The sequence below is a fragment of the Cupressus sempervirens genome, chromosome 7, assembly GCF_028749045.1.
Source record: "Cupressus sempervirens isolate cs-2001-9-10 chromosome 7, ASM2874904v1, whole genome shotgun sequence".
NCBI lineage: Eukaryota > Viridiplantae > Streptophyta > Pinopsida > Cupressales > Cupressaceae > Cupressus > Cupressus sempervirens.
In genome coordinates, this window is record NC_143124.1 from 877,221,891 (window position 1) to 877,247,675 (window position 25,785).

Genomic DNA, 25,785 nt, shown 5'->3' on the forward strand with positions numbered 1-25,785 from the left:
ATATGTCTCTGGGGGTGCTAGGACACCTAGGGATGTATGTTGTCATGGAATGGGTCCAAATGGGTCATAGGATACCCTATGACCCCCTTTTACTCATTTAAACAAATGAGATATGTCTCTAGGGGTCTTAGGACCCTAGGGACATATGTTATGATGGAATGGGTTGAAAGGGGTAATATGATACCCTATGACCCCTTTTGACCCTTCCAAACAAATGAGATATGTCCCTATGATCTGGTGGATAAAATTTAGTGAAAATTAAAATATCCCCAGTGCTCTAACAATTAACATCATTACAGGCAAAATCAAAATTGAAATGCCAAAGTTATGGTTAGTCAAACTTTGGTCAAAATAGGTATAGAAGTTGATAAAGAATGTAAAATTATAGCATCTCAAAAGTGTTGAAGTTGATGAAAGATCAACCCCACAGCTCCCAAGAATCACTTGCATGCAAACATCTATCACAGAAGAGAGAAAAAAAAAGTTATGGAGGTTGAAATTGCCAAATTCATAGATGAGACATTCTTGATGAGCAAAAAGATGAAATTACTATGTTAACAAATGAATTGTCTTATAATTACAAGGAGAGATCATCCTTATAAAGGAGACCAAAAACCTAAAATGGTCTAACCTAGGTTGCATTATAATAATTAATAAAAGAATTAATTATTAGATGCCTAAAGTTTATCTTAATAAAAATAGAGTTAATTAGAAAATATCTAATTACTCTAACACCCCCTTAAGATAAACTTAGGGAGTAGCTAAAAACCTAGAAACTACTACCAACAACAAAGCTTGATGAGGTACCCAAGCAAAACCAAATCTCTGAAAAGAGAAGAAATAGAGAAACCCACATGGTAAAAACCCTACTCCAAAAAGAAATGGAAAACATGTTGAAAGAAACTAGTGAAGGACTGAAGAAACCTCCAAATCAGGGAATGCCCTAGAATATAGGAACAACAAATGATCATCAAGAACATCACCAAAGCATGTAGATGTTGCAACATTGTGTCAATAGTAACTGTTGATCATAAGAATATCCATTGAAATAGATCCTGACTAGGTAGAGAAGACTATAATTTGCATCGAATCAAGAGGCTCACAAAGGAAAAAAATTGAACTCCAAGATATAGATGGTATAAAACACTAAAGCCTGAAGAGATGATCAATCAAACCAAGGAAGCATGAGAAAAAATAGAAGAACCCCCTAATGTAGACAAGTGTGAGGTGATAGGCAATTGAAAAGTGGGCCAAAAGAACTTCATGTCAAGGAACCACAATCATGATGTACAAAAGAGTACATATGTGTGTATTGAGGTGACCAATCTTAGACATTTTGTGAGGCTAATGTCACAGAAGGGACACTCACTGGACAAAGGAAGATGGCAAAAAAAGGCAAAACATCATCCCCCATAGAAATGTAATCATGAGTAGTGCATGTACAATAAGGAACAAGACATAATGAATCCAAAAAATATAATAATCTGCATGAGTGTCCTCAAATGACATTGCTCGCATCAAAAGGAAAAACAAGGCAAAACTACTAAAACAAAAATTACAGATGTAACATGGCATTTTATCTCAGTGCATTTGCAAGAATGTATACAAATGATGTCTAAATAGACTAGAAGAGACATAAGACTAATACAATAGATATTAAAAGTCATGACGAATCATTTGAAGTAAAAAAATTGATCCTCAAACTTAAAACAACCAAGATATCCACCAGAATGCAAAAATGCAAAAGACTGAATAGAATGTTCCTAGAGAAAAATATTAAAAAATAACATCATCACTAGAAAGAGCTCTGAAAGACCTTTCCAATGATATAAATAATTCATAAATATTAGATCGGATGCTCAAGATATGTCTCCTAGAATGCAAAACTATACCTTTTGGTTATGCCGAGAGGTCCACAGATGGCTATTGCAAGTGAGAGTGTTCCTAATGAGACAATTAGGACACAGATTTTTTTGAGCATCGCCACCATCGCCACATAGTTACATGAGATTTCTTCTGATCGATGTAGTCGATATATGCTATGGTCTTGAGGTACTGCTCCCACAGCTGCATCATCCAACACACTTGTTAATGATGATTATGGAGTTGTAGACATACCTTCTCCTGTAGACATTTCTGCAGTCTTAGAGGTGGATGCATTGCATCATTTGGCATCATATTTAGCATCTAATCTTTTAGATGCATATCGAGACTTATCTACACTCTCAGGGATTCCACTTCATGACATGAGCTCTCAAATTAGACATATTTTGTCATGTACAGCAGTACCAGAGGATTCACAGAGGCAGGAGGACATTCCTGCACCTTCTACTACTCCTACTGCTACACAGGCCCAGGCTACAGCACCAGCCCTAGCTACTCAGGACCCTACATCACCCCCCCCCCCCCCCCCCCTACTCAGGATCTTAGTGGCACCATACAACCTGGTCTATTTACTTCCATGCTTTCAGATCAGGGCCGCACTGTTGACTTGGATGCTGATACTATTTTTTCATTACATGATTCAGATATCAGTTAGATCGGCAGAGCATTACATAATGCTACAGCAAATACCTCTATATGTTTAGATTTATTTTTATTATAGTAAATAATATGTCTATATGTTTAAATTAATGTATATGTGTGTGTTTGTGTATGTGTTATAGGGTTTGAGTGATAGTATGTTACGTTTTGCTGATCTGCAAACACCGACAGATCCTACACGTCGTGAGTCCCGGGTATGTTACAATATATATACACACACACACACACACACACACACACACACACACACACACACACACACACACACACACACACACACACACACACACACACACACACACATGTAGATCTTGATATAATTTTTTTGTACACATAATTAAATGGTTCAAGTTATCATTTGACACAGGGTTCAGATGCAGCTGATAGACCCTTTTGGTGACAAGGCCCAGGATCAGGAGGGGGGATGTAGCTGATTAGATCATATGTGGCAGTCTTTTTATTTTATTACACACATGTTATGTCTAGATATGTATATTTATATGGACAGTTTGATGTTTTATATGTTATTTCCATATGCATACATTTTATATCCAGAAACTTTGATTTCTTGTATGTTATTTTTAGATACATGGTTTATATGGACACTTTGATGTTTTATATCTTATTTCTAGATACGTGTTTATATCATGGACACTAAATGATGTTTTATATGTTATTTCTAGATACATGTTTATATGGAGATTTTGATGTTTTATATATGTTATTTCCAGACATTTGATACATGATCTATTTTTATACATTTGATATGGGTACATTATATTCTCCAGATATATGCACATGTATGTTATTGATCTTTTAATGTAGACGTCTATTTTATTGATCTTTTGATGTCTTCATCTTTTATGTAACTTATGTATGTGTTATGCACATGTTTCTATAGGTTATTCATATTTTCAATATTCAAGTTTACATGTATATGTATAGTTATTCATCTTAATGCCTTAATCTAATTGTAATTAACTATATAATTTTAATGGTCGATGTAGATAACAATATAACATATATTTAATGACATGTCATAATTAACTGTATAATTAACTATATTTAGTCTAATTATATTTAATGTAGCTCATGTATTAACTATATTTAATGACATGCCTTAATTAACTATAATTAACTATATTTAACCTAATTAACTATAACTAACTATATTTAATCTAATTAACTATATTTAATCTAATTATATTTAATGTCTTAATAATTAACTCTATTTAATGACTTAATTAACTCTATTTAATGACATACATTCTTAATTAACTATAATTAATAGCATTTAATTAATAAAATATAATGTATGTAATATGTAACATATACATGTAAGAACATAACGATTATAAATGAGATATCCATGTCAAATTTAAATAAAAATAACAATACATGTCTAATTTTGCATATGCAAGATAAATGATCCAATGTACAAAAATTTATAAAACAAATATCCTATCAATATTAAATATGAAAGTATAAGAGCTATATAGGCATAACTCAACTAGAGCTCCACAAACAATGTATTGTTAGGATCCTCTCTACTTTTTATTATCTCTAGAAGTTTTTCATGTTCTTCAATAGGCAATTTCCACTTTTGATTTCCACGACATCCTTTTCTTTGTACTGCTTCAAATTGTAATTTGGTTGCTATAACATGGTTACTGTAGTGTAAAACCTTTTCTCCAGGTTTGTATTCAATAAATTCAATACCACTACCAATTACCCTTGTTTGTTGATAATATGTTCCTTCAATAACAACTGATCCAATTGGATATGACTATTCATCAACATCTATAGTTCCTTCTAGCAACTTGTGTTTTGCTTTTGTGCATCTTAAAAGATAATAGTCCACATTTTTCACATTATTTGGTAAGGCTTGAACTGCTAAAATATCTCCTGCATGTATATAAAAAGATAAATATAAATTAATTTTAAAACAAATATACATGTATATTAATTTATATATATGCATATATGCACACAAACCTATCATAACTAAATCAGAAATGCGATCATAATCAGCTGAATATACAGGATCATGAATGTCAATGTCAATGTCAACATCTTCAAAAGGAGGCTTTCTAACTATCTCCTTCAAATCCCAATGTGAAACATATCCATTCCCAATATTTTCACATGTACTCACTACACTGTCCTTAATGCAGTCATCACAAAAACATGTTTTCTCTCTTACTTTAATTACTGGAGGTTTATGGTTTCCTGTAGTCATCACTTGATGTAAACTTCTAATTCCAGGAATCGTTTGACAATTGTAAGGATTAGATTGATCTATATCTGTTACAAATACAAAAAATAATTTTCATATTTCAAAATAAATATTTAATTAAAAACTCAACTTGATTTGTAAAATACATTAAAAATAAATATAACTTAGTTCACCTTTCACCTCCCAAAACTAACGCTTATTGTATTCAGTATCTCGAGTAGCAAAATGAACTTTGCACCATTCAACAATTTGATTTGTGCTCTCTATCCTATTCCCTGTATGTACATACAATATGCATGTATATATAAAATTTAAAATATATGCTATTAGAGTATTAAACATGTACATTTTAAAAATACATATATTTACCTGCAAGTTCATGTTGTCAAAGTGCACGTTTTATACATGCTCCTACTCCATCATGCTCCCCTTTTCCGTGTCCACTTTCAAAGAAATTCCATAAAAACTTAACATTGGTTCTAGCATGTTGCATTGCTAACCAATTAAATGCTTTTGCAGATTTGAATTGTCTTGTGAACATGAAACATGATAAGTATCTACAATTATCCATGTACATATATCAAATAGAAATAGACATGTCCAAATAAATATAATTTAAAATAAAGTTAAATAAATGTGTAACTATTTTGTGTATACTAACCTGCACATCCATTAGACCAAATCCAGTGCTCTGAAAGATTTATTCCACGATTTCTAAGATCTTCAGAGAACATTGCAAAACAATGAGCCACATAACTCTTGTCATGAACTCTATCATCACTAATATAGAAATGAACCTCTTTGATGATGATGCGTTCATTTTCATCCAATCTTTCTATCTGATCCACCTCAAATTGTGCATGTCTATAGGTCACTTGCACAAATATTGCAACTTGTTCAAAATGATAATATTGGCTTTGGAGCTCTGTATGAGGTGCAAATGTATAATTCTCAGAAAAATCTACAACTGAAAGTATACAACCAGGTGGAAAACAATTTTTGGAATCATGAAACTGTTTAGCTTGCCATTGTGCACCATGACAATGTTGGATATGTGGATATATCAACGGATGGAACTTGGCCATGAACTCATCATAATGCAATTCACTCTCCTTCAATACAATTTTTCTGGATTCATCCCCTCTATTATTTTGGTATGTCTCATATTCATATCTCATCCATGAAACTGGCGTGGATTCATTAATATTCTCAACTTGCATAATTTCAATTTTTTTTTGTAAATCTGCACAATCTTCACACTGATTTTTGATGCATTGCACTTTGAATTCATCTGAATCTTCTAATTTATCACATAATATGGACCTCACAAATTCTGTTGTATTGGTAGGGATGACCAAATTAGGATTAAGTATTGCCATAACTTTTTTAAATGATTGCAAGTGTAGACCAAATTCAACATGATTTCTACAACAACAAGTTTCTCGCATCCTATTTATGCGTACAAAGGAAGGAAGTAAACTCTCAAACATTCTCTGACATATTTTGACATTTGAAAATTTTTGTTTGAATGCTTCAAAAAGTTCACTTTGAGTTATATCTATGAAATGTTTTGGATGTTCAATTTTGGCCCATGTTTCTTGATCTTTAATTTGTATAGTATCACACCTATTGGAAGAAACATGAAAATGTGTGGTCCAAAATTCAATAACTTGTCTTTTTACTTCTTTAGAAAACCTGTCTTTTCGAGGAACTCTACAAATATTCACCCAGTTATTCTCAATTTATCATCTAGCATATTTCTCCTCTTGATGTATCTCTAGACAGTTCTTCTAGATATATGTAGTACATCAAAAATTGCACATACCTATTTTTTATGTGTCAATTTTCTACTAGATATAGTAGTCATCAATGCTCTGTGTGCATTACTCAAATCACCTCATCGAGTAGTGTTGTCAATTTTTTTATAAGCATTTTGCAAATTTTCAACTATTGTCTTATTAATATTATGGGCATGGCTTTTCCTATTATCAACACCCAACAACTCTAAAACAGGTCTCATATCTTTTCTCCTAAATAACTTGACAAATAATTGTGCCTGTCCAAATATACTTTTATCCTTGAAATATTCATCCCACATGTTCTAACAATGCTTTTTGATAGTGTTATCATTTATCATATCTTTAGATGGAATTTGGTTAAAAAGTAGTTCTTCATCCAAATCCATCAAATTTTTTATGCTTTCTAATTTGTCTCTATCAATAGAACTGCCAATTTCTTCCTCTCCATTGCTTTCATTTTCTTCATGAATCTCATCAGGTTCAGGAATTTCAGTAGGTTGGTTTTAAGCATGTTTTGTATGGCCTTTCATTTTGTCATCTCTTTTTCTATCATATTTCCTTGATCTTTTCCTTTTACTACCCATTGAATATTTCAATCTATAGAAAAAAATAATAATAAATTTAGATTTCACTAAATATCAGCTAATGGTTCAATATATAATACATAAAAATAAAAATAATTAGAAGAGAAAAAGAGCACCTTCAAAATATTCGATCCTTTGCAATATTGATTAAATCCACATAACAGTTGTTGAAAATTGCTTCAAAATTAATTGTTTTTTGAAAATCTTCTTCCAATTTTCGCTGTCCCTGTATATTTATTTTTTTTAAAAAAGAAAAAACAATATTTTTTTATATCAAATATTTACATTAACCGCTAGCGATTTATTCTACCGATAGGGGGTTTCGGCCGAAACTATTTTGGTCGAAACAGTTACAGCCGAAACAGTCTATGTGGCAGCCAAACAAGCAAAAATCAGAACTTTTGTAAACATCTCACTTTGAAGGCCAATTTGACCTACTAAATTGAAGTATTTTTTAAAACTAAAAATATACTTTTGTATTTCTCGGAGTCACAATTATGATTGTATAATTTTTTCAAAGTTTTGATTATGAATAATATGTTATAATTTGAAAATATTACAAGTAGGTATCTTAAGATTCAGGAAGATGTCTATTCAAAAATAAGAAAAAAATAGTAAATCATGTTAAAAAATTAAATTTTTTTTATGGTGCACTAGAGGAGAGAGTCTTCTTCAAGAATATTTAATTTGTTTTAAAAAATATGTAGATTTGATGGAAAAAGTTTGACGAGAGAAAAAAACTGTCTATTTTTTATAACTTTGACTTTGACCAATTATAACTTCAAAAATATTAGCCTAATTTCAATTTTTCTTTTTTGGTGCACCAGGTATACATGTTAACTCTAACATATTCCAAAATCAAACCAAAATATGAAAATTTGCATATATTTGTTTGACGGGAAAAAAACTCTATATTTTTAGTATTTTTTAAAAATTAAAAAATACACTTTAAAAATTCAAAAATAAAAAAAAATTTCGCTCAAATTTTTTTTTTTAAATTATAGACATAAACTTCATCCAATTTTACACATTTCATTAGTTTACATCATCTTCAAATTCTAAGCACAAATGCCACTTTTATTTTGTTAAAGTTGAAGACTTTAAATTCTGATATCACTTCTCCTTTATAAAAGGTGACACAGGTTTGTGTGTTTACCCATAAGCCATTGAGAAGAATACAGGAGCCAAATGGAATAAGAGAGGCATGACTATAGACACCATTCAGGATCCTCTTGTTGATTTTCCTGTTAGAGTCATTTCCCACAAGTTTTATCAATCTAGCAGACTCAACAATGTTCCATGCATTGTAGTAGATGTTGGCTACAAACTTGTTAAAAAGGATCATACCTATGACCTAGAAAAACTGCAATTGTAGCAAATCAATGAGAACTTAGGAGCTTTAAGGAGAACTAAGGGAGCCCAATGTAAATTTGGTACAATTTTGATTTGTATATTTTTATATGTATAGAATGAATTTCCATCCTTTGGAAAAGTTAGTTGGAAAACAAATAGGTCTATTGTAGCCCAGGTGAATGAATATATTGAACAAATGGGGGAAAATTTTGAGACACTCACGACTAGTTATTTTGAAGATTTCAAGAATTCAATGAAGCAAAGACTTAGGATTTCAGTCTCACTTGTGGAGAAGCACACAAATGATATTTGTTTTCTTGTTGACATTGATTATACCTACATTCAAGCAGCCATACCAAGGGTTAGATGACTTATACCTCGTGAGTATGAGATAAACATTAACGAGGCATCTACAACAATGACAAAATTGTTAGCAGAGGAAGTAGATAAGAGTGCACCACATTTTGGCACATATGATATGCTGAGATCCAAAGTGGATATGGAGTTAAAGAAAACTTCTATATTAAAGAAAAAGGACAAACTAGTGAAGAAGCTCAAAGCTAAATTTGGAGAAGGGGCAACTATTGCAGAGGAAGAAGAAGATGAAGAGGAATGGGGCAAGGGCCACTAGCATTAACCCAAGGCATGGATGAGGATGTTGAGGAAGAAGAAGGTACTAAGAAGGAACCACCTAAGGCAGAAGCCAAGAAGAGGAAAGCACAAAAAAAACCTACTACACAGCCAGAAGGCAAGAAGAAAACAACTAATCCAAGCCTAGCAAAGCCTACCACAAGGGTAGATACAAGGGCTACAACAAAGGTAGCCAAGGAATAGGAGAAGCAAAAAGCAACACAACAAGGAGGGCCAATAGAGAAAAAGAGGATAAAATATGTGGCATCCCCAGAGTTAGATGAGGAGAGGACAAAATTTGATAATGAACAATTCAAAGTGGTAAGTCACACCACTAAATCTAACCTAGAAAATGTTTGTGACAATATTAGGGATAATGCAGATTTAACTGGATTGAAAACTATTTATTTCAATAAGTTAAATAGAGAGGAGCAGAACATAGTGGAAGAATCAATCTACACTATGATGGCCAAGTTTAAGAATACTCCACTTGAACTAGATAATACCATGCGCAAGGAGTTATATACAATTGTAGGAAATAAATGGCATTATTGCCTAAAAATGGAGAAAGAAATAAGGGAGTCAACTTTGGCTCGTGTAATGCCTGACCTCACTAAAGGCCAAATAAGCAAGGCTAGCAAGAAACATGGGAGCAAGTTTGCACCCAAATATAGAGCCTTCAACATATTGCAAAATAAAATTGAAGATGTTGTAAAGAAGTCCACACAAATGTGGAAATTGATTTATGAGCTGACTACAGTGAAGGAAGGACAAGAAGATACCTTTGAGGGAAGAAATAATGATAAAGAGGAAGAGGAAAATGAAAAGGAGGAAGAAGGAGAGAAAGAAAAGGAAGAAGTAATAGTGGAGAAGGAAACACAAAAGGGTGATGAGGCAATAGCTAAGAAACAATAACAAGAATAAAGTGTTCAAGACACACAATTGCCACCACCTCTTCCTTCACATGCTACACCTACATTTGCAGAAACAATAATTGTGAAGGATGTTCCTGACACCTCTGGTTAGAACATCAACCCACTAACTGTATAGGATCTCAAAAAGATCCTTCACCAGACAACATTACAAGCACAATTATGTACCAATCCATTTTTGGTGAGTGTAGAGGAACTAAAAAAGGTAGTAGCTAAGATTATGAAGGAGAAGTTGAATCCACAAGAACCACCTTTACAAACTGCAACAGCTACAAGTGGACAACCACAAGAGTAACCAACACAAGATGCATCTGCTAAGGTTGATTCCACAATTACAAAGACTTCAACTACCGAGGAGCAAGCAAAGGAGAAAACTAGACAGAAGGATACCTCTGCTCTTACAACACAAAGTCAAGGTGCACCTCCTTTGATCACTATAATTGATCAAGGTAGAACTGAAGAAGAAAAAGAAGAGGAGAAAACCCCTAAGGAGAAAGAACAAGAGGCAATACAAACATTGGTTAATTTTCCTACTATAGCAACTCCTACTAAGTAGCCGAGCACTGATGCAATACCATTGCAAATATTGGCACCAAGCTCAAGCTCTACCAAGGTAGAAAGGGTACTTCATTATGGAGAGGTTGCACTTGATGAGGAGACAGTCATACCAAGCTATGACTATAAAACAATGAACAAAGCACATATCAATAAAGTGCAAGAGGCCTTAGAGAAGAGGAAGAAGCAAGAAATACTCAAGAATGAGTATAGGAAAAGGCAAGCACTGATTGAAATCAAAGACATCTTTCTTGATACATTCAGCTTGTTAGTACTTGATGAGACAAAGCCCATCATGGAGCAACTATCCAACATAGTGGAAGAGGTACAAAATGAAGACCTAGACACTAATGTTAAATTACTTGAATGGTGTGAAAATAAATTCTAGATGAAGATCAATGAGAAAATATCTGGTGAAATAGCACTATCTCAAGTTGAACTTGCTAAAAAGTTTGAAAAGGTGAAAGTAGTACTTGAGAACATATTATCGTTGTACTCAAAATTGTGTGATTCTTCATACTTCACACAAGAAACAAGCCAGAGGATATTGAGCTTAGAAAGGAACCTCAAGGTATCTAGCACACAACTACCAAAGGATCTAGCTCAAAGTGAGAAGCATTTTGCTACAATGTTTCACACTCAAAAGGAATTAGTTGTACTCACAATAGATGAGGCTAATACCAAGGCCAAATTAATACAGATCCAGTTTGCAATCACCCCACACATGGAATTTTTGCATAAAGAAATGACCTATGCAAAGAATGTTTTGAAGAAAGATCCTAATCTTTCTATATTGGAAGTCCTGGTACACCTTGTAGTAGAGACAGTCATCCAGCTTAAAGCACTAGAAATTGCATTAGACAATTGGTATGCTACTTTAAAGATTATCATGGAGGTAAATAAATCTTTTTTGGCTAAGTATTCAATTAATTCTTAGGAACCTTTGACATAAGTGTCAAAAAGGGGGAGATATAATAATTAGGGAGAAATACATTTTGAGGTAGTTAATAAAGAAGGAGATACCCAAAGGTGGAGATAGAAAACTTTTTGAGTTTTGAGGAGAAATAAGGAGATACAACCAAACGGATACAAAAATTGCAAGGAGATGTGTGAAAGGGGGAGTAGACATAGAGCAGACATAGTAGAAACAGATCAAACAAGAAAAGGAATGACAAGGCAGAGATAAAGAGTATCAGACTAAACAACATGAGACAAATCTAGCATAAGGAATTTTGGAAACAGAAATGGCACATTAGCTCAGGGAGAGTTACAAGTTTTTAAGGTATATAGTCTTCTACAAAATTTTGAACAAGTTTTAGAAGTTTTGTACATATGCCAAATAGGATGTGTATTATACTCATAGAGATAAAAATAAAAATGTTTAGTTAAGTGTTTTTGATACTCATGTTAAAGATGGATATTGTTGGTCTCAGATTGGTTTTGACGATTGAGTGTCAACACACTTAAGAAAAATCTAAGGTTGATGTCGAGTATAATATAGATGTTGAGCTACAGTATGTACTGAGCCAAAAATTCAATAGGTGCTGAGTGAACTTCAAGTGCTGAGCAAGTTTCAAGTGTCGAGTGAAAAGTAATGTTGATTCACTACAGGGGCCAAGCAAAGTATAGATGTTGAGTAAGACATAGTTACTATAGGATTCGAGCAAGACATAAATGCTATATGTGTTGAGCATCAATAATCAGTAAGTGTCGAGTAACACGTAATCAATATATGAGTTTGTACCTTCACAAACTTAGATGTAAACCATTTTTTAGCTGACTCAAGATGAATCTCGAAGGATCTAAAAGATAAGATCAAATCTTTTACATTCCCTATGTAATTAACATGCAGCCAATCAGAAAAATGGAGAAAGCATGTAACCAATCAGAAAAGTTTTAGAGGTTAAATACGTTTACTTCTAATTCACCCCCCCTCTCAGAGGTAAATCTTCCCTCTTGTAAATTCCAACATCAAACAAGCATCACCAATTTTGAATTTGAATGAATTAATTTGAAAGCAATGAACATTGTCAAGAGAATTTTTGATTGATATGTTTTGTAATTTGTCATTAGATTTATATGCTTATATTGTAATCAAATTTTTTGATTCCTCTCCTAATTTACTTGAATTAGTACGAAGTGTATTACTCATTTCATATATGAAGCAAAAAATGTACTAGTAATAGAAGTTGTTTCACAAGATCTGTATTAACTATTTTTAGAGAACTATGATGTGGATATGTGACATAAATGGGTAACAATACTTTGATATTTTTAATAGATAAATTTTGTGCAATACTTTGATTTTTGTAACAACAAATAGTACCAATTGTAACTGACCTTCAATGGTTCAAAAAAAAGATTCCTTCGATGTAGTACACATTCTCAAGTTCCTGGAACACAATGGAAAACAAACAATGCCATATCAAATGAAATAGTTTACAAAGTAACACTTGGTAAATAAATGGTATATAAGCTATTTAAATTAAATGAAAGATATGTAAACAGAATTGATGGTATTATATGGATATGGTCATATTTGGATATAATCCAATTTTGATATATGTTTTGAACTTTTAACACTTGGATTATATGATATAGTTTTCTATGCTCAATGTGTTGGAATGAAAGAGAAATAAATAGAATCAAAACAAAGAAATTGAAATTGGAAAATTAACCAGAAAATTGTAGTTTTATAGTGGTTTAATAGGATAGTTCATCCATTTTTCGCATAGGACAATATCTTAATTCACTTTTCAGAAATACAATATATCTATTACTATATGCACTCATTTTAAATCTACTAATGCTTATAATTAGACTTTAATTGAAATTAGTTTACTTTTAAATTAATATAATCACCTATCATAACTAATGGAAACTTTGCACAATTCAGCAGCTGAAAACTCAGTAGGGAGAAATAAAGAATCTAAATTGCCCTTATACTTATTTTCAGTTTTCAGATTATGCTATACTAAATTTGGAGACCAATTCCTACTCCTCACAACATAAACAAATTTGAAAAGACTAGAGCTGAGGAATCCTCAAAAATGATTTTTGAAGGCTAGGTAATCTCATCAGGAAATACAACAAATCAAAAATTTGATGGTTCAACAAAGCTTCTAGAAATAGTCATGTGAGTTCATTGTCACATATGTTTTTCTTTCATCCTCCCTGATTCAAACTACCTTCTTAAACTGAAATACTAAATTACTTTCAAATAACAACTCGTGTCCTCATATACAGAGTGACAACAAGATCCTTTTTACTGTGAAAATTGACATATCACTAGGATTGCTAAGAATGTCTAAGATGTCACTCAAATCTCTTGGAGATGGTCAGATGCCCCCAATAGTCTAATTATATTTTAACAAAAAATAGGTATTGTACAAAGAGGAAATGTGTTGCATGCAACTATGGAAAGAAAGTGTGAAGCTTTGAAATCACTATCTACAACAATAGAATGAAAGGGTAAAACTCTAGAATGATTGCGTAGAGGTGTATGTTGGAGCAAAAATTGATAAATGTAAAATTATGTGTCTATGAGTTCAAATGATTAAGCCATTGAGTGAACTTGAGGTAGTGTGTATAGGATGAGCAGGGGAGGGTTAAATGTTTCCCCTTTTTCTCTTCTTATCTATCTTTTATAATGTCATAGCAACACTTAATTCAACGTGTCTACAAAACTTAACTTTTGCATGAACACTCTCAAGCTACTCAACAATGTATGACTCAACAATAGTTTACTACAATCATATGTATTACTATGATAGCTATACATTTTATAGCTATACCAACCAGTTAATAGCTACTTTTAGTTTGATGTTGGTGTTTATTTCTTCTTCATCAGTAATATCTATACCATATGGCCATGCATTAATATATATGTTAATCTAAAGCTTTAGATTATAGTAAGCTTTGAAAAAAAATATAGTTTAAAGGCCATTAACTTATAATCTGCTAATGTGAGAACTTAGAGATGGAAAGGATATGTTAAATGGAAACAATGGGATAAATAAAATAAAATAGCATTAACACAAATGGGTCATCAAAGAAAAACTAGATACAGTGGATAGGACAAAGATAGGAAAGGGATGACAAAAATACAAATTCAAAATTAGAGGCATTTAATGAGGGATAAACCAATGAAACTCCAAAATGGAGAGAAATTTTACAAAGAACTATGTAAACAAAAATCTACTCCTCAATAGAGCATTAAATAGAATTTATACACAACTTCACAACTTTGTGAGACTCCCTCTCTACTTAACAAAAGTATTTGTTCTATTTTGCATGTACTATCAAAATATCAACATACTTTCAAAAATATCCAACTTCACAAATAACATTGAAATGGAAATCCTATACTACAACTAAAATCATCAAGTTCCCCTACATGCAAAGGAGAAATCTAGCTTTAAATTTGACTTTTGAATTTTTTCCATAGTTGTGAATCTAATGTAAACTTGTGTTGTACCCTTTCAAATAGAAGTGATGGGAGGTAACTAAGCCAATTCACGGATTGGTTGCCATACTTGGGTTCTAATGTAAACTTGATGTGAATCTAGCTTTAAATCAACTAAAAATATTATAGTAAATGAAGCAAATTAAGAATTTAACAAATGATTCAGTTCCAAATCACATTTCCTTACATCTAAAATTAAAAGCATTATACTATACTGTCATATTTACTTTGACATCTTTGTCAATCAGTTTTTAGTCATAAATTATTCTCGAACCAAAATCATGGCATTTGATTTTTGTCTTTAGGGGATCTAAACTTTACTCGAACAATGTCGAGCTAGGCTCCTTACAATACACCCTCATCCACACTACAACAAAGTAGAAATACAAAATGATAAAGCTGAAAATGTTCAGAGCTCATATATGAAGAAACCCACTCTTGGGATCTGTCAACGAGGAGAAGATTTTTATCAGGTGAAGGTGTTGATTGCTTGTTGTCTCATCTATCAATTTTAATCTTATAAAAGTTTTTGCAGTCTAGACATTCAATGAGAATGTAATTAATTTAACTATTTTTTCTCAAGAATACCAAGCCACAAGTTGTTCTAAAAGACCACTAATTCTAGATATTTTGCTATAGTTAACTCCCAATTTTTTCATGAGAAAATTTGAAATGGAATGTTACTTGTTTTATCGGTGCCACTACAAAGTTTTCAATGTCTTCATCATCTAAATCATTTTCCTTTGGCATATAACCTTGAAAATATTTTTCATAAAAGCCACTATGCTCAACAAGATGGCGAGCACTTAGACATATAGATTTGCCAATCACCCAACATGCAATCCTTTGCAAGGATTAGACAAGAGTACAATTCATAAAGTAAATAAGCCTCTACCCTACTAAAAGCAGGGTGTTCCTTTTAACATTTAACAATCAAGATAGCTTTCGATTGTCCAACTGACAAGGCCTTGCCACAATGGACATCATAACTTACAACTTTTATTTAAGAAAAGAGCTTCACTTCTCCATCTTATTACCATGGTGAAAATTTAATGTCATTTTTTACATAAAGAGTATAATAGCATGGTTAAGTAGAACAAATTTTAGTATTAAACCATTGACTTATCATATGCACAAGGAAAACAAAGAATAGTCATAAACTCTAGATCTCTAATGTTTTAAAAGTTGTTATCATAAATTTCTTCAACATCCCTTGGACAAAAAAAAAATTTACAAGAACTAATCTGACTAGTATTTTATTGAGACATGCCAATAGTGGCATGTTGTGATGGTTAAGTTGTTGAGTTGTTATCCTTGCCATCAAGGTTCAAATCTAAAGGGGATGAGGTCCCCCATTTGTGGCCTCACTAGTTCATAGCTCTAGGTCAAAGCATTTACCCCTCTTTAAAAATAACAAAAAAGTATTTTATTGAGACACCACAAAAAATAATAGAACCTTGGATGAAAGTACAAATCAAATAATACCTCAAATCTCTATTTTTATTATATAACAACCTACTACAACAATGTGAGTTGTGGTGATCATCTTAGATGTTCCAACTCATGCAAGGAAACAATTAAAAAATTCTTTATCATTACAACCAACTTGGAGAAGATAGCATACCAAGGTGTTGAGTATATGATGCTTCCACTTGTTATTCAATTCTTCTACTATTATTTGACGTTGGTACCTTCCATAGTGTAAAGGTGTAAAGCAATAAGTGAAGTAGAACAATTGAAATTTGTTCACCATATTATAAAATTTGAATACAAGAACAATAAAAAGTTAGTTCACTTTAGAATATGAGCATTGAATATGAGAATGCATTCTATTCTGGAAACATTCAAGGAAAAACAACTAACCTTACAAACCACAACATAATATGCAATAGCAAAAAAACTAAAAAAGATCAATAACTATTTGAATATAACATATTTTGGAACGAAGTATATTTATGTGTCAAGAAAATAGAAAATATGATACACCAAGTTTCCATTACAAAAATCCTTTGTTCCAAATAACGATAAGAGATGAAAATTGAAAAAGGTAGGAGATTTCCATTTTCACAAATAAAGAATTCATCATGTACATTGTATAGAACCATGTTATGAAACAATAGAGTTGAATGTAGGAGATTTCACTGTTACTAGACATGTCTCCTTTCAATGATTTGAAGCTAGCAAGAGCTTCATCCACAAAGTGGTCTAAAGCTTAAAACTTACTTAGTGTCTTAACTAAAAATATCTTTGACACTCTACTGCTATCTTAGAAATAATTAGATGCACATACATAATATAATCAAAGACTAGCAAGTTTGGTTGATGATATCAATAGTTGCACAATCTTCCCACCCTCCTTGAGCCACAAACAATCCAAACTATCATGTGTTCAAACACAGTCTCTGCCTATCATGAGGATTGTGCTCCTTTATCAACCAAGAGACTCACATTATTTACTAGCTCAATTGGATGACTGAGTGCAAGGAATAAACAATCATGATTTTAGTGCAACAACATACATAACCATGGAACCCAACAATAACCATACATGGTTGAAATGAAACCTTGCAAGGGAATCCAAACCACAATATGTCATACATTAAGTGAGCATGTTGTTTCTTTAATAGCTAATGACTAGTAATATTCATAGCTCCCTCAATTATTCTATTGCATCACTCATCATGCAAAATCAAGTTTCCACGGTCTAAATACAAAACCATGAAACAATATAAAGGGTAAGCATCACCATGAAAATTCAAACCTAAACCAGGCTTCAAGTGGTCGAGCATGAACCAAGGAAACTTTACACTAATAATCATGGTACATTTAAAGATGTAAGTATAGGTCTATTCTAAATTGCCCATGAGTCTGTTGAAAACTCCTAGAGCACAAAGAAATTAGTAGAGTAAGGGAGTCAAACTCAGGTAGAAGAGAGAGCACCATTAAGGTAGCCATCTATTGAATAGGCTAGCTATCCATCACTCTACAAGGAAATGGTCCTATCATAAATGGGATCCCTAAACAAGAGAATGGTTGGGAATAAACCATAGGTGGGTGTACCCCCACATAATTCCTCCAGAAATGGAAACAAGTTTAGTAGATCCTGAGAAAACATTATACAAAGTGTTGAACCTTTTTTGAAAAAGAGAAAATACTATTGGTTACCTTTTCTCATCTATAAATTTGATTTCATATTGTTACCTTCTCATAAATCAAAATCCAAGTTGCATTTAGCTAATTGAGACTAAAAAGTATAGATAATTATGGGAGAAATCTGTTATATTTACCTTATAACTATTGGTCCTACGCCTTGTGCACGTGCCTTGAGAGTAAGGGAAACCGACCTAGGATTTGTAACATGGTGGAAACAAAATGATGACTAAATAAATAACCACCCTGCACCATGCATAGATCTTGTACCTAAAATGTAAATTTGACAGATTCGAATAAAATCACAGCACAAAACATTTCATCCTATCCATTTTGGCATTACAACGAAGAGGAGATGAGTGACTAAACCCTCACATGAAAATTTTTCTCCTTCTCCTTAGCAAGAGATTAGCATATTTCTGGTAAAACAACTATAGGTGGGAAATAGGCCCTGTCGCCTATGACAGATTTGAGAAACAAAGATTGGGCTTGTACCCTCACGGCTATAGGGTTGCGCAAGAAACTGTAGAGATAAAAAATAGAGCATTCATCTCAAAACCACAATATGGTTACCACACCATAATAGAAATTGAAATGATACATACCAATAATCTCTGATAATATGGTTGCCTATAAAACCAAAAATAAGTAATCGGTAGCACGATAGAAATTGAAATGTTACATACCAAAAATCTATCAAATATACTCACTTTGGCTCACAGATTGCAAAATATTAATGACTATAACAATTTGGCATAGCTCTAATACCATGTAAGAATTTTCCTTAGAGAAAAATTCACCCAAGATCAAGGAGCACAAGCACAAGCACATAGTAGACCAAAGAGTATGACCAATATGAAAATGCTTTCTATTATCATAAGCATGTACATACACACTAGGAGAACCTATATATAAAGGCCTCTAAATGTATCTAGAATGTGTCTAGAATGTACTAGGAGATAACCATGATAACTAAGCAAATATCCTCCACAATAAGAGGATAAGAACAATGAGGTGTCTAGAATGTTGTAGACATCATGTGCTTAAATAATGTGCAAACTCGTAAGTGTAGACAACATGTGCATAATTAGAGTGCAAACTCTTGTATTGTCAACATGACAACTCACAAGAGCACACATACTCCTAGGTGAGTAATAAATAAATAATAAAATATATGTAGTAGGTTAAGTAAGTGTAAATAGTAATTACTTATTTACACTAACACCCCCCTTTAAGTGCAACTTAGGGGAATGTTCTTAAACTTACGAAATCTAGGATGAAGTGCATGATGGGTCCTGACTACTAGGCCATGTTAGGTACCCATGTACATAATGAAATGTAATCTCTTATAAAACAAAGAAAGAGGGAAAACCTAATGGGAAAAACCCTCCCCCAAAAAGAGAGATGAAACAATGTATTGATGGATGGAGTAATCAAGACTCCCCCCCATTATGACATACATCTAGTATATACATAAGAGAATGATGAGAAGAGAAAGAGAGACAGGATAGGCTCCCCCCCCCTTCCCCCCCCCCCCCCCCCCCAAAGAAAAATGATTGCCAGTGACTGCTCTGATGAAGAAGATGATCCAAGACTACAAAATCGTGTTGCTCCCCTTAGGAAGAAATAATGCCAAAGGTACAAATGAGATGCTTCTACTGTGCGTGGAAAGAATCCCATGGATAACTGATGTCTTTGAAACCTGCTCAACTGGCTGAAGAACCTATCTCAAAGAACTGTCTATCTCTACAACTGATGAAGAACCCTTCTACAACTATTGTACATAAGTATCCACAATCACATCAACCTGTGATGATTAATCATGTAGAGAATGAACAAGAGGGCCAGAGTGGGCCCTTGCTACAACTATAGAAGGATCAATCTCATCAAAGAGAAGTTTAATATCATCAAAGAAGTCCTCCAAATCTATTGTGTGTGACTCAAAAAACAAACCTGAAATGTCAGTCAAGAAGTCATCACTTGAGGCTAGAACTGGAAGACATAGTGTACCCTATTGTGATGAAGTACATGAATCTGTCACTATGGAAACATATGAAGAATTCACCTCAAAGAGAAGAAAAATATCATCAATAGTGTCTCCCACATCTTCAATGTGAGCCTCCATGAACAAGCCTACAAGGGTGGGAAGGAAGTCATTGCATGAAGGTAAAGTAGGAAGACATATAGGGTCCTGTTGCACTGAATCTAAAGCATCTATGGTTGGAACTAGATCAGTAGAATCAATAGGAGAATCAGGAGGTGAGATCTCAACTAGAGTTGAAGGTACCATAACTAGAGTGACTGCATGTAGAATGTGCTCTAGAAATGGAGGAACACATGGATCTCCATATGTTTCCCAAAGAGCCATCCAAACATCATGAGGAAAACTTGCTAGAAGAAGAGGAGAAAAGGATTCCTTACTCATATTGTTATACATAAAGCTAAGAAGTTTAGAAAGATATTTGAACGAAGGTGGTATCTTTGAGCAGAGAGAAGGAATCACTTCCTGATGTTCTCTTAGATGATCAAGCATCAAAGAACTCCATTTCAGATAGTTCCTTGGTGTCAAATTTGGTCTTATACCAGACTGACATATGTGAGAAGCCTCCATGAGATCAATGAATGTATGCACCCCCCAAAATATAGAAATAATCAATCAACCCCCCCAATGTATGATTTGGCACTTAGTGCAATAGCCACATGCCAATTCAGAGCCTATTTTTGAAAGCAGTATTTATATCCACATAACCTATAATCTAATTGTAGATTTGGAAAGTAGACAAAAAAATATGCACTTTCAAAAAAAAATAGAACCTGTTTTGGAGTCCAAATGAGCCCGTACTAAGCATTTGAAGTGGCAAAAATTGGGATTTGTGACTTGTAGAAAAATTTAGGAATAGAGATCTCAAACCACTTGCACCAATGTGTAGATCACGAAATTCTACCCCAAAAAAAAAAAAAATTGCTCGCAAAAAGGAGTCTGTATGAGGAAGATATCGTTGTTTGAAAATCACTACTGTTATTATTTTTCTTTTATTGTTGTCACGCCTCCAAAAATCAAATGGCTTTAGATTTTGCTTCAGATGTCTGATTTGGATGAAACAAAATTTGATTTGGGGGTTTTTTGACCTTCTGAATGTGATGCAAATATTTGATTTGCACCAGAAAACTTCAATCTTCACCTACAAAAATCTCTCCTACAGGCCTAATGGCCAATTTTTCTTGGAAAAAAATGTAGATTCGAAAAAAACTTTAGAGATGCAGATGAAAAAAATATAGATCTAAAAATTAAATGTATAGATCTGAAATGATCATACCAATTCTGCAAATCAAACCTTTGGGTGCCCGTTTAAAAAAAAAAAAAATTGCCTCAATTTTGACTATTGCCCAACATAGGTGAATTTATTGTCAATTCACCAAATCAATGCACCAGACATAGTGGTGAGGTTCGCTTTGGCTCTAGACACTCCCAATTTCTACAGATTCTTCATATTTTTGGATCGAAGGTGCTAAAGCAACAATGGTCTTGAACGACTATGTGTAGAGAATCTCCTCAAGCTCTAATACCATGTAAGAATTTGGTATAGCTCCGGTACCATGCAAGAATTTGCCTTAGAGAAAAATTCACCCAAGATCAAGAAGCACAAGCACAATCACATAGTAGACCAAAGTGTATGATCAATATGAAAATGCTTTCTATTATCAGAAGCATGTACATACACACTAGGAGAGCCTGTATATAAAGGCCTCTAAGATGCATCTAGAATGTGTGTAGAATATACTAGGAGATAAGCATAACAACTAAGCACATATCCTCCACAATAAGAGGATAAGCAGGATGAGGTGTCTAGAATGTTGTAGACACCATGTGCTCAAATAATGTGCTAACTCCTAAGTGTAGACAACATGTGCATAATTAGAGTGCAAACTCTTGTATTATCAACATGACAACTCACAAGAGTACGCATAGTCCTAGGTGAGTAATAAATAAATAATAAAATATATGCATTAACCTAAGTAAACTTAAGTAAGTGTAAATAGTAATTACTTATTTACACCAACACCCCCCCTTAAGTGCAACTTAGGAGTATGCCCTTAAGCTTACGAAATCTAGGATGAAGTGCATGATGGGTCCCGACTACTAGGCCAAGTTAGGTACCTATGTACATAATGAAATGCAATCTCTCATAAAGTGGAGAAAGAGGGGCAAGGACTAAAAAAGAAAAAGAAAAAGGCTTGTAGGTCTTTGTAAAATATATGGGAAAGAAATAAATCCTTGTGTGTAAAAGCTTACACAGAGTATTAATTAACCTCCAAATTAATCTCCTAAGGATATTCTTTTAAAAAGGAAAGGCAATCATAAGTCAAACAAATATAAATAAATGAGGAAGTATATAAGTATATGAGGAAGTATGTTTATATATTCACTTTTAAAAATAAGTATACATCTGACGCGTGGGCCCCACCTTTGTTGCATTTTCCAAGCACATGTGAGCATGTTTTTAAAACATATTTTTTTAAAAATTACATTTGAGGGAAGAGTCAACCCCACAAAGACCCCCCGTTGTCACCTCCTTTATATAAAAAATGTGTGTAGCAAGGAAATAACAAAGGTAAGTTGTTTATTTATTATTATTATTTTATAATCATTAATATCGTTTGTTACAAAAATATATTATTTTATATATTTATTAAATGTTATTTTATATAATATATATATAATTTAATAATTATATAATTTAATGTAAGTATAATTATAATTATAATTATATAATATTTAATTTAAATATTAATTATATATTTAATTTGTTATCAAATATTAGTTTAATTTAGTTTGTTTAATACAATGTATAATATATCTTGTTTAATATATTATGATAGATATGATATAACATATATTATTTAATATAACAATTAATTAAGTTGATAGACTTATTGTAAGACTTTCTGATTCAATAATTTTCAGATGAAACAAAAAAATTCTTTCTTTTTCCATATGTTAAAAAACAAACATTGATTAAGAACTTCGTAAAATCTAAATTTCTAAGTTTGTCACTATTTCTATAAATTATTTAGATGGTTAATGTTAAAAGAAGAGCTTTAGTGAGTAAAACTTAAAAATTTATTTCAATTATTGATTATGATGCAAATTCTTGGGTTGAGCAATATCATTTGCATTCAATTTATTTGTTAAATGAAGCCATTGCAAACATGACTCTTTGTAGCTGAAGAAACAAGAATTATGTTTTAAGAGAGCATGGGGAGCTTATTCCATAGTTATATATTTTTAAACTTATATGGATAGTATCATCTCCATATTGTAGACAAATATAAGTTTCTTCAAACCCAATAATAATTCCAACAAATGAAGAAACCCTTTTTTAGTTTCTTCATTATTGATTTTTTAATATGGCATCAATATTTAGATTTTTTTTTTTTTTTTTTTGTACAATAGTATAACATATGAGCACCACAAATGTTTTGGATTAGACTCAAATAGTGTAGGAAGAGTTCTATTAGTTGAGTGATAAAGATGGAACCTTGTTTATGAACAACAATTTAGTTTTGTTAATGGCGAGTAGTGGATCGATAAAATGTCCACTTGTTTGACAAGAGCAAGTGATCTTATTTCCAAAAAATGGTTGATGAAACAAAAAATGGTTCCAATGTTTCAGAAGTATTCATGGTACTCTCAATAGCATGTATTTTTTACGTGTTTGTATCCATATCATACTAATGAAGTTTAATAAAAATTTTAAAAATAAAATATTTTGTTGAAAGCATTTTATTATAATAATATTTAGAAATAATTCAATAATTTCTTAAATTTGATTTTAAATAAGATCAAAATTTTATACATTTATAAATTTGATTATATTCTAATATTTATAAATCATTTAATTCAAATGCAAAAAGGGAAAAAGAAAGCACAACTTTAAATCTATTTAAATTAGTCAATGAACAAACGTATCAAATATTTTAAGCGGATTTAATTTGAAGTCATCAAACTTGTTATTGTTGTTAAATTTGTGAGAAGGATAATTGATACATTTATTTTCTTTTTAAATTTTCTCAAAGTGTATTAAAATTAGTATGGAATTACTATTACGAAAAATTTATGAAATAAAAAATAAATCTAATATGAAATTATTCATTAAAATAGACAATATTTATTTGGTAATTAAAGTTGTGTTTCCAATTTTTTCATAATGCATTTAAAACTTATTTTTAAAAATTTCTTTAAAAAATAATTTCTTCTTCTCCAATAATGAAACTTTCCTTTTCACATTCTTAGTTTTAAGGGCAAGTTTCTAATTTTTGTTATGGTGCTTAGCTTCTGGATTAGATTGTGTATAGATTTTTACCATCAATGTTTCAAATCACACTACGTGATCCATCATTAGGATGAGAGAGCAAGAGGAAAGTTTATATGTAAAAACACAACATTTCTAATCACACTATGTGAATCACACAACATTTCTACTTTTTGTTTTATATTTTTTTAATGTAAAAACTATCCACTCACAATCTAATTCTTTTACTTATTTTTAATGCATACATTCCTTAAATTTTAGAGCTAAAATTTTGAGTAGCATAAATCATGAGACTGCTAGCTATAAAATATTCCCTAAAAAATAGCAAGTGACTTCTGCTCTATTTTATAGGAATGTAACCATCAGGGAACCTAAAAAAAGTTAACCTAAAGTTTTACTAAGTTGGACTAATGAGGCATATTAATGTCTCAATTCTAATATAGTTTTTATAGTTTGGACTTACTCTTTGTGCTTTTTGAAAATCATTTCCAAAACATTCATTTAAATATCTTATGAACTTATGCTAGAGACAACTAGAACTTACTAAACCTATGGGTAGTGTATATGACATACTTTGCTTAATATTATACATAGAATGTAGTATTTCATATAAATATTTTAAGCTATGTTCTAATATCTTAATAATAGTAGGAATGTTATCTTCCATATGTGTACCAAATGTTTCTAATTTTCAGGAAATGAAGAGTGGTGCAAAAGGGTGGTGATTACTGCATTAAAGGAAGAAGATGATGAAGATCGATCATGGTATGGAAAGTGCACATCAATTCCTATGGATAAGCCGCACCTGCAAAGGAGTTACTATTCTAGAAAATCCAAGAAGACCCAACTTGCTATATTTCCTACAAGTTGTTATTATGTTGCTTAGTAATGAATGTACTATGTCATGGTTGATCTTCCGCCTCCTTTTCTGGCGATGTTTGTTCAAGACTTTTATGTCATGTTTGTAATAAGTATCGGTTGGTGTAAATAAGTATTTACTTATTACACTTACTTAAGTTTACTTAGGTTAATGCATTATTTAATTATTTTACATTATTTTATTATTATTTTAGGTGAGACACTTAGGAGTTTGTGTACTCTCATTGAGTTATGCAACTCTAATTATGCACATAGTGTCTACAACACAGGAGTATGCATCATTCACTAAGTTTTTATTTTGAAAACACAGTTATTTGCACTCCTCATTTAGTACATGTTGTCTA